Source organism: Sapajus apella, unplaced genomic scaffold (assembly GCF_009761245.1).
Source record: "Sapajus apella isolate SASKATOON/1434 unplaced genomic scaffold, GSC_monkey_1.0 scaffold22, whole genome shotgun sequence".
Taxonomy (NCBI): Eukaryota; Metazoa; Chordata; class Mammalia; order Primates; family Cebidae; genus Sapajus; species Sapajus apella.
Window position 1 is genome coordinate 9,609,602 of NW_022436962.1, and position 10,502 is coordinate 9,620,103.

Consider the following 10,502-nt stretch of genomic DNA (forward strand, 5'->3'; position numbering starts at 1 on the left):
TCTCTTGTTTTATTAAAGTGTGACCTTCGAATCTATCTTCCATAATGTTATTTGCACACTTGTGTAAGCTTGAGTGACACTTGGCATTCTTGGGATTGAATTTGCCTTTGGCTGAGGGAATGAAACACCTCCACTGGAATTTCAGGCACCAGCACCTGCAAGGAAGTGTTTTGAGGCAGTGACTCTTGGAATCACAGCAGGAGATAGTCAGCAGCTTAGTCTTGGGGCGGGTGTATCCAGCTTCCACTTCCTCTTCAGGCTCCTCCTTTTCTCCAGGATCCCCCAGCCTCAGAGTCTTGTTGCCTCATGCCTGAACTTTGCTCCTCTGGTAGAGCCTTTCTTTTTTTTTTTTTTTTGAGTCGAAGTTTCGCTCTTGTTACCCAGGATGGAGTGCAATGGTGCAATCTTGGCTCACCGCAACCTCCGCCTCCTAGGTTCAGGCAATTCTCCTGCCTCAGCTTCCTGAGTAGCTGGGATTACAGGCATGTGCCACCATGCCCAGCTAATTTTTTGTATTTTTAGTAGAGACAGGGTTTCACCATGTTGACCAGGATGGTCTCGATCTCTTGACCTCGTGATCCACCTGCCTTGGCCTCCCAAAGTGCTGGGATTACAGGTGTGAGCCACTGTGCCCAGCCCTGGTAGAGCCTTTCTACACAGCTGCTGCACTGCCAGCCAGGAGGTTCTGGGGGGAATTCTTGTGTCCAAGAGATTGCTGTCCTCCTGACAGATCACTATTTGAGAACGCCCATTTCTGTTCCTCCTGAATCTTTTGGCTTGCACCCCTGGATGTGGCACAGAACATGGTTGGCAAAAGCTCCTCTCTTGCCCTACAGTGAAGAAATGCCATGAGTCCTTAGACCAGCAGCTCTCAAACTCGTTGGCCTCCATGTACACTCTGAAAAATTACTAAGGAAGCCAAATGCTATTGTTTATGTGGTTTGTATCTATTTATATTGACCATATTAGAAATTAAAACTAAGAAAATTTAAAAATATTTATCTAATCCCCTTAGAAAATAGTACTGAAGTCATTACATCTTAAACATAACACTTTTTATGAAATATAACTGTATTTCCCAAAGCATAGAAAATTTAGTGAGGAGAGAAGCACTGTTTTATGCTTGTACAAATCTCATTATTCATACCTAGCTCAATAAAAGACAGCTGAGTTCTCAGGTCTGTGTTTGCACTTGTCTCTTGCCATACCACGTGTCATGTAAACTTTGGAAAACTCCACTGTATGTCTGAGAGACCGAGAGTGAAAAAGGTAACTAGTATTTAGTATTACTGAGAAAGTGGTTTTGACCTCATGAACACTCTGAAAAGATCTCTGGAACCCCCAGGGGGTTCCTGGACTACACTTTGAGAACTGTTCCCTTAGCTCATTGGTTTCTTAATGACAAGGCCATTTTCTTTTTTTATATATATTTAATTTTTTTATTATTATACTTCAAGTTCAGGGGAACATGTGCAGATCTTGCAGGATTGTTACATAGGTATACACATGCCATGTTGGTTTGCTGCCTCCATCCCCCCATCACCTACATTAGGTATTTCTCCTAATGTTATCCCTCCCCAATCTCCCCACCCCCTGCTATCCCTCCCCAGCCCCCCACCCCCCAACAGAGCCCAGTGTGTGATGTTCCCCTCCCTGTGTCCATGTGTTCTCATTGTTCAACACCCACTTATGAGTGAGAACATTCGGTGTTTGGTTTTCTGTTATTGTGTCAGCTTGCTGAGAATGATGGTTTCCAGATTGATCCATGTCCCTGCAAAAGACATGAACACGTCCTTTTTTATGGCTACATAGTATTCCATGGTGTATATGTGGACAAGGCCATTTTCTATCCATCCTTACAGACTGGGTTTTATTTATTTTTATGTATTTATTTTAACGTAAAGACCAGTGTCTAACATAATAGGACAGCCTGGGTTTTAAACAGACTATAGTTGGAACTCAGTAAACCTTGCTTGAATTGTTTGGAAATGTCTGTGTCATGAGAGTTTATTGCTCCATAGTCATCATCCAGGGAAATGCTACACTCACTCTAGTGATGCTGCTGTTGCTGAAGGCATTTGGACTCTCCTTGGAGGTTGGCCTCTACATAAGGCATTTGGACTCTCCTTGGAGGTCGACCTCTACGGAAGGCATTTGGACTCTCCTTGGAGGTTGGCCTCTACATAAGGCATTTGGACTCTCCTTGGAGGTCGACCTCTACGGAAGGCATTTGGACTCTCCTTGGAGGTCGGCCTCTACATAAGGCATTTGGACTCTCCTTGGAGGTCAGCCTCTACGGAAGGCATTTGTTCTCTCCTTGGAGGTCGGCCTCTACATAAGGCATTTGGACTCTCCTTGGAGGTCGGCCTCTACAGAAGGCGTTTGGACTCTCCTTGGAGGTTGGCCTCTACAGAGGTTGGTAGTTCTGCTGAATATCCTCAGTGATGTCATATCTTTGTTCTCTGAGGAGCATTTTGATTTTCAGAAACAGCCAGAGTGAAATCTGATATTGAATATGAGTATCACATTGGATAACACTGTAATTTGGATTTGTAAAAAGGAATACTGACTTCTTAAAACTGGGATTGCAATCCTCCTTTAATGGCCATTTCTCTGATTTTACACATATATTTACACCTGTGCAAATGATGTTTGCAGCAGTTTAATAATTACATCATCCTTTCAAGGGTAAAAATTGGAAACAATCTAAATTTACTACTAGGTGACCAGTTAAATAAACTATGAACAACCACAGAACAGAACATGCTGAAGTGGAAAAAAGGAATGAGAAAGTTTTGTATGCATTGATAATAAATTAACTCCTAGATATATTAAGTGAAAAAGCAAAAGGCAAAGCAACGTGTATAGTCTACTATCATCTGTAAGGAAGGAGCTTGTGCGGTGTGTGTGTCTGTGTGTCTCTGTGTTTGCATATCGTGTGTTTCTATGTGTGTGTGTCTATGTGTGTGTATCTATGTGTCTGTATGTGTGTACGTCTGTGTGTCTGTGTGTGCCTGTATGTCTGTGTGTTTGTGTGTCTCTGTGTTTGTGTGTCTGTTTCTGTGTGTCTGTTTGTGTGTCTATGTGTTTGTGTGTCTATGTGTCTATGTCTGTGTGTCTATGTATGTGTGTATCTATTTGTCTGTATGTGTGTGTGTCTCTGTGTCTCTGTGTGTGTGCCTGTATGTCAGTGTGTTTGTATGTCTGTGTGTCTATGTGTTTGCTCATGTACGCATAAGGTGCACAATAAATCTGGCTGGCTGGTTTCCTCCAGAGAGGAGAACTAGATGGCAGGGGTCAAGAGCAGATAAGCAGCTTCTCTAGGACTAGCCTTTTGTACCTTTCGAATTCTAAAACCATGTGAATGTGACCTGATGAAGCAAAAACTTAAAAAGTCCCACACTGAAACAATTATGATCTACTCTCTTCACAAAATCAAAAATAGAAACAATTTTTTAACACTTAGAAAACCTATTCTCTAAAAGAATTCTGAGTATTCCCTGGCCAATAGCATAATTGATAGAAGAAATGTACAATGTACCAGGTGACATGTGGAAGTGACAACAGAAAGGGGCAATGACAGGTGCTTATGAAAAGATTGGTCTTTTTCTTGGTCATGTCTTGTTCATCTTCTCATCCTTTCTTCATTTCACAAATAGGGAACTGAGTCCAGGCAGGTGATGTGACTCTTCCGTGTCACCTGGGCTCTTGCTTCCAATGCTTGCCTTGTTAGAGAGGGGATTTCCTGGCTGCTCCCACAGCTTTCTTTGCTAGGATGCAGTAGGAATATAGGGAGGAGAAGGTGGCAGTTCCTCTTTCATTTGGCCTTAAGCGTACTTCCCTTTTCACCTCTCACCCTGAGCAGGGGCTGGCGGCTGAGGCCAGTGAACACCTGTGGTGGTGGCTGTGAGAGAGCACCTTCCCCTGCTCTTTCTCTTCCTTCTTCCCCTTGGTCACCCACACCAGGCAGATGTCCTTCCCTGCTACCCTAGGACACTGCTCTTGGTGTTTCATAGGCACGTGTCCTCTTTTTCTGAAACTGACATTACTCAGTTCAACATCTTCTACTTTAACAGAGTACTTGGGCTATTTGAAATCAATTTCTCCTTCAAAGGATAAAGATTTGACATCAACTAAGAGGTTCAAAAGTCTGTGGTGTAGGCTCTCCAAAATTCTGGCAGAGGTCAGGTGACCCTGACTTTTATAAAGGTGTTTTGGCATTTACTTATTCATTCATTTATTGAAGAAATGCATATTGGACCTATTCATTGCATGAGGTACTTTCTAGGCACTGTTTGGCCAAAACAGATAAGGTCTCTGTTCTTATGAAGCTCACATTCACATGATGAGAGGTTGACAATAATTAAGTAAACAAACAAATGATGAAGGTAACTTCAGATACTAATAGATGAGAGGGTGATGTGACAGACAGAGGCTGGGGAGCCACCTTTGCACTTGTGCTGAATTCTATCTGAAGATGCCTCCACTAAGAGAGAGGTGCCGTCTCCATGGCCTTTGAGGCCCTCCCCTCCAGTGGTGAGATTTTTACCATCTCCCCATCTGACAGGTTTGCATGCAAGAATGAAAGACAGGGAGGGGAAGAGGGGGGCCAGCTCTGTGGGTCCTGTGTTTACCAGCTGCTGCTACATACCTCTGAGAAACTCTGCTTCTAGCTAAGGGGACCTGCCTCTCTTGGGAATCTCAATACTTGGAACAAGAAACTCCTGGATGAACCCTTTGGCAAAATGAATTGGACCAACTGTAAGTTCCAGGACTCGAGAACCAGCAATGCCTCCCTGGACAATCCCACCCAATTACTCCGCTCAGGTAAGACCAGCTGAAAACCAGACCAATGCACAATGGTTGTTATTCCTGTTTTTTGTTTGCTTGTTTGTTTTTGTGACATGGTCTTGCTCTGTCACCCAGGCTGGAGTATAGTGGTGTGATCTTGGCTTACTGCAGCCTTGACTTCCCTAGCTTAAGTGATTCTCCTATCTCAGCCTCTCAAGGAGCTGGGACTACAGGCATGCAGCAGCACACCCAGCTAATTTTTTATTTTTTAAAGTAGAGACAAGGTCTCTCTACATTGCTCAGGCTGGTCTCGAACTCCTGAGCTCAGGCAGTCCTCCTGCCTTTACTTCCCAAAGTGCTGGGATTATAGGCATGAGTCACTGCGCCCAGCCCGTTATTACTGTTGAATAATAGTCTGATCACTGAGTTCTCAAACAACTCTGTGAGGTAGATATTCATGTTCTGTCCGTTTCACAGATGAGGCTCAGAAATGTTAAGTGTTTGTCTTATGATCACAGTTAGGAAGCACCCGAGACCCAGGTCAATGGACTTTAAATCTCAGGCTCTTTCATAACATCATTCTTTGTTCTTCTCTCCTCTGCTCAGCTCCTCTGCCTGCCCAGGATAGGTACTTGCCTTTCTGGGCCTGGATGGACACATCATGCTATCTCCCCCATGATGTAAACAGGTATGCTCTACTCCTGCCAGCCTCCCCCAGCTGGGGACCCAAGTTCCCCTCTCGTTGCTCAGGGCTTATGTGTGTCATCCGCCACACCCCACTCCCCCACACATCATGCCCTGTGACTTGGTACCTCATCTTGCATGATTCATGGCTGGTACCATAGGCACTGGGAAGGTCTGGTTTCCAAGACCCCTTTCTACCCTCCATCCAGTAGCTGTCAAAGGCAAACCTGGAAAGGTCAGCTATCTGACTCAGAAGAGGGACAGGGAAAAAAGCAGAAAGGAAGGGAGCTGTTAGGATACCCAGCAGGATTCCACCTGGCCTTGGTGCCCCCAAAGGCTGTAATGCTTGGCATTTGTATTCCCAGATGCTATTTATCCAACGTGGGTAGTAAATTGTCCTAGTGATCCAGTGGGTTCCCTCTAGCCCACTTTGGCAGCAGTCTCTGCATTGTGCAGCCAGCTCCCCAAGACATGTGGCCTGAAAGGTGCTACCTGTTATAAGGGCTGAATTAATGCAGCTCCACTTCATGGGAAAAAAAATAGGAAGGGGGCCGGGCATGGTGGCTGGCACCTGTAATCCCAACACTTTGAGAGACCGAGGCAGGCAGATCATGAGACCAGGAGTTTGAGACCAGCCTGACCAACATAGTGAAACCCCGTCTTTACTAAAAATACAAAAATTAGCCAGGTGGCACCTGCCTGTAATCCCAGCTACTCAGGAGGCTGAGGCAGGAGAATCGCTTGAACCCGGGAGGCGGAGGTTGCAGTGAGCCGAGATTTCGTCGCTGTATTCCAGTCGGGGCAACAGAGAGAGAATGTCTCAAAAAAAAAAAAAAAAAAAGAAAGAAAAGAAAGAAAGAAAGAGGAAGAAGCCTGAATGCAGGTAAGGGAGCTTTGGGCTTTGGGTTTGGAGTCAAAATGTGGACTCCAGTCCTGGCTACAGCACTTGCCTCAGACAAGTGCCTTCCTCTGAGATTCCTCACCTGTACAATGGGAGGGTTTAAGATTCCTTCTACCTCTGAGAATCTGCACACAGAATATGGCTGAAGAGGGGATGAGCTTTGTGTCTCCTTCCCTCGAGGTGGGGGAAATTCTTTCCCAGTATGAATAATTCTCACCTTCCCCACCAGAGCAAGGGCAGGCTCTCAGACCCGCCACCTCTCCCTCGTCATAGCCCTACTGGCCTTGCCGATGTCCTGATTCTGTCAACCCCTTTCACATGCCCCTCCACCAACATCCTGGTTATCTTATTTCCTGGACCTCCTGTCGTATCTGCTAACCCTTGGTAAGAATGGTAGCGCTCTGGAGTGAAACGGTCACATGGAGGCAGCAGAACGCAGTGTGTATGAACACGCGACTTAAAGTCAGAGAGACACAGGTTGACGTCTAAACTCTGCCACTTCCCAGCTCTACGGCCCTAAGCAAGTCTGATCCCCGAGAGCTGTTTTTCTTTACTGTATAACAGGAATAATAATTGTTTCTATCTCAAGTCTATTTGTGAAGATTAAACAAGATGAAGAACGTGCCCAGCATATAGTAAGTTCACAATAAACAATAGCTAATATTACCATTTAGCATTCTGTAGAGCTCATTTGCATATGTGTTCAAGAATTACCTTCTTATCTCTTTGATATTACTTTCCTCTCCTTCCCCTTATGCAGAGAACATCACCACTCTGGAGCCGGACTCAGCAGGTGGGTGAGAGAAGGGCTAGACCGGTGAAGGAGGAAGGTGGGCTCCTGGGGAAGGGATCTGTGGGGATGGGTGTGAGTGGGGCCATGGCTATGGAGGCTGGAGCTGGGGAGAGGGGCTAACATGGAGGCAGGAGATGGTTGGCCACTAAGGATGTGGGAGCCTGGAAGTGGGAGAGCCCCTATAGGGGCGAGGAGGCCCCAGGGCACTTTTCTGGAGGGTCACCAAAGCCAGCCAGAGCAGCCTATGGTCCTCATTTCCCTTGGTTGCTTCCCTCAGCCTAAGCACAGCAGCCACAGCCCTTTCAGGCTCCACTGCTGTGGTGGTCCTCATCTTGCTCCCAGTGGGTCTTTTGTCCATGACCCGGAAGAAATGGAGGCATGAGAGCGAGTTGAACAAGTTGGCGGTGGAACTGGGAATGAAGAGAGCAGAAACCGGGGGCAGGCATGGGGGTATCTTCAGCCTTGTGAGGGGCATAGTGGGAGGGTAATATGAAGGAGATACGAAGATAAGACCTCTGCAGTTGCTGGGGACCCTGTACGCAGCAATAAGACTTACTCATCACACAAGTTCTCCATGCTGAAAACCATATATAGTAGAAGCCTTCTGAATATACGCTTACAGCGTATATGCCTCAGCTAATAGAAATATTGATGCCCAATAATCTCTTCTAAATAATAAACAAAATTATAGAGAGTGCTCATTTCCCCTGTGTCTCCCTGGGAATTTAACTTAGTCTCAGAGGCCCAATGGCCTGAGTGTGGTGGATTTTGCATTTCAGATTTGAGCCCTAAATTTAGCAAACAACCAAGTAAAGATGGTTATTAACCCAACTCAGACTCTGAGTTCATCAATTTTTCTAGGAATATTTAAGAAACAACTGAGGCATCAGACCAACTTTCCCCACAAGTCCTCGGTAAGGAACTAGTCCAGTCGCACCTAGGGGGGGCTCCTGGCCTTCCTAGTTAGACCCCACACAGAGGGTGGTGGGCTGAGGTGGGGGGCAGACCTGGAGGAACTGTTTCTGAAAACTGGGATCTAGGGCTTTCACACAAGAACTCAGCGCTCTACCGGCTGCCCTGTAGGGACAGCCCAGTGCTGGGTTTTGTCTCTGGAAGTCCCTGGTGCCTAGCCATCTGCCACTAACCAGGGTTCTCTCTCTAAAGGATCTTTCCTGCCACGCCAATGCCATATTTTCCAATGTGATCAACCCGGCCCCCTAGAACGGGGACGACTTTGCTGTCTATGCTAACATGCCTCCTTTCCATTGCCCCTAGTGGACATCGCCAGACCAAGTGGAATATGCCTTCATTGCATTCCACTGATGGGAAGCCAACGAGATGCTCAGAGCAGGGGTCAGACCTGGCCCCAGCTGGGTCTTGGCATAGCCTTTGCTTTAGATTTCGGTGTGTATGATTAAAAAAAAAAAATACATAGGCCGGGCTCGGTGGCTCATGCCTGTAATCCCAGCACTTTGGGAGGCTGAGGCAGGCAGATCACAAGGTCAGGAGATAGAGAGCATCCTGGCCAACATGGTGAAACCCTATCTCTACTAAAAATACAAAAATTAGCCAAGCATGGTGGCACGTGCCTGTAGTCCCAGCTACTCAGGAGGCTGAGGCAGGAGAATCACTTGAACCCGGGAGGCAGAAGTTGCAGTGAGCCGAGATCGTGCCACAGCAGTCCAGCCTGGGTGACAGAGGGAGACTTCATCTCTAAGTACAATAATAATAATACAACATGTTCTGATGGAGGTGGATGGCTGGGCATTTCTTCTAATTTATTAGAATCGAAGTACAGTTCTAATAGAAAGGAGTGGCATACGAGAGACACAGGACATGCTCATCCAGACCTCCCCCAGCCACAGAGGCAGGCTCCTGACGCAGACGGGCCAGCAAAGGAGCCCTTCGAGCTCTTGCCCCTGCGGAGGCAAAAGGGCTGAGGAGGAGGATTCAGACATTGCAGGCCCAGCCGCTTTTGTCTCTCCGGTCTTGCCCCTCAGGAGTTAATACCCCGTGGGAGTCAACTTAGGAGTCATGCTCACGTGGTGATCGCGTGCGTGGCTGACTGCCTCATGCACCTGCACAATACAATTGCTGGACAATACGCCAGGTGTGGGGGAGGAGGCATATGGGGGCTGCAGGGAAGTGCCGCTGGGAAGTGCTTCTTATTGAGGGACTTGGTGAGCTTCCAGGAAGCATGGGGGCCACCTGAGAGAGGAGGCTGGGAAGCAGTGCCAAGCAGGAAGTGGGCTGTGTGTCATCACTGGTCAGAACAGCTCCCATGGGAACTGCGGTAAATGCCTGGAACTTTACAGTTGATTCACTCCTTCTTTTCATCATTCACAAATACTTATTAAGCACTTCCATGATCTAGGTCCTGGGAATTCGGCAGTGAACCCAACAGACAAAGCCTTATCCTCACAGAGCTTACCTTCTAGAATGCACAAAGAAACAAGCAAACACACAAAATGTCAGACGGTGGGATGTGCTATGGGAAATAAAGCAAGCATTCCCTACCCTACACTTCCATGCCAGAGGGGAGAGTGGGTTGCTAGTTTGTATCAGGTGTTCAGGGAAGGCCTCGCTGACTTTCGACCTAAAGAAAAAAGTGAGAGTGTGAGACCTGATGATAAATAGGGGAAGAGCATTTCAGGCATCAGGAACGGCAAGTGCGGGGGCCCTGAGGTAGACATGGTCCAAGGGAAGCAAGGAGGTGAGTGTGTCTGGTGTGGAGCTGGGGGTGGCAGGGGTCAGAGCAACGATGTGGAGCAAGTCAGCGTTCTTCACTCTTAGGAGAGGTCTTGGAAAACGGAAAGTTTCAAGCACGGCTTGTGTTTGGAAAACATTTTTCTGGCTACTGTATGGAGCTGGACTGTAGGGGCAGGGGTGGAAGTAGAGAAGGTAGTAATATCCAAATGCAGGAGTGCCCAGTGGTTAAATCCTCAAAACAAAAAGACGTGTATGCTTCTCTGGAGGCAGCTAGAAGGCAGAACTCCAGGCGGAAGAGAGAAACCCATGTGGAGGTCAGTCTCTGGATGGCAGGGACCCCACAGACTGGACCAATGGTACAGTGGGAAAGTGCCTGGGGAGGCTGGTCGAGGCCTAACAGGCCAGAATCCTTCCACCCTGAGCCTTGCTCTGGGAACCCCACCTCTTCTTTCATCTTCCACGTAGTGGAAGTCTAATGGGCAGGACAGTCAGAGGTGGTGAGAGGACAGGGCCAGGCAAGTCCCGCCTGCGGGACAGTAGGGATCGGGGACTCAACAAGTCTCAGGCCTCTCACCAGAACCAGCATGTTGGGAACACACCTCTCCATCCACATTTGGTCTCAGG

At 47.3% G+C, this 10,502-nt stretch overlaps 1 long non-coding RNA gene across 1 annotated transcript; it reads left to right on the forward strand.

The window, feature by feature from the left end:
- Positions 1-6,327: 6,327 nt before the first annotated feature.
- On the forward strand, positions 6,328-8,579 carry LOC116558601. Its single transcript, XR_004272089.1, has 3 exons — positions 6,328-7,169; positions 8,031-8,083; positions 8,334-8,579. It is a non-coding gene; the product is annotated as an uncharacterized LOC116558601 (long non-coding RNA).
- The last annotated feature ends 1,923 nt before the right edge of the window (positions 8,580-10,502 follow it).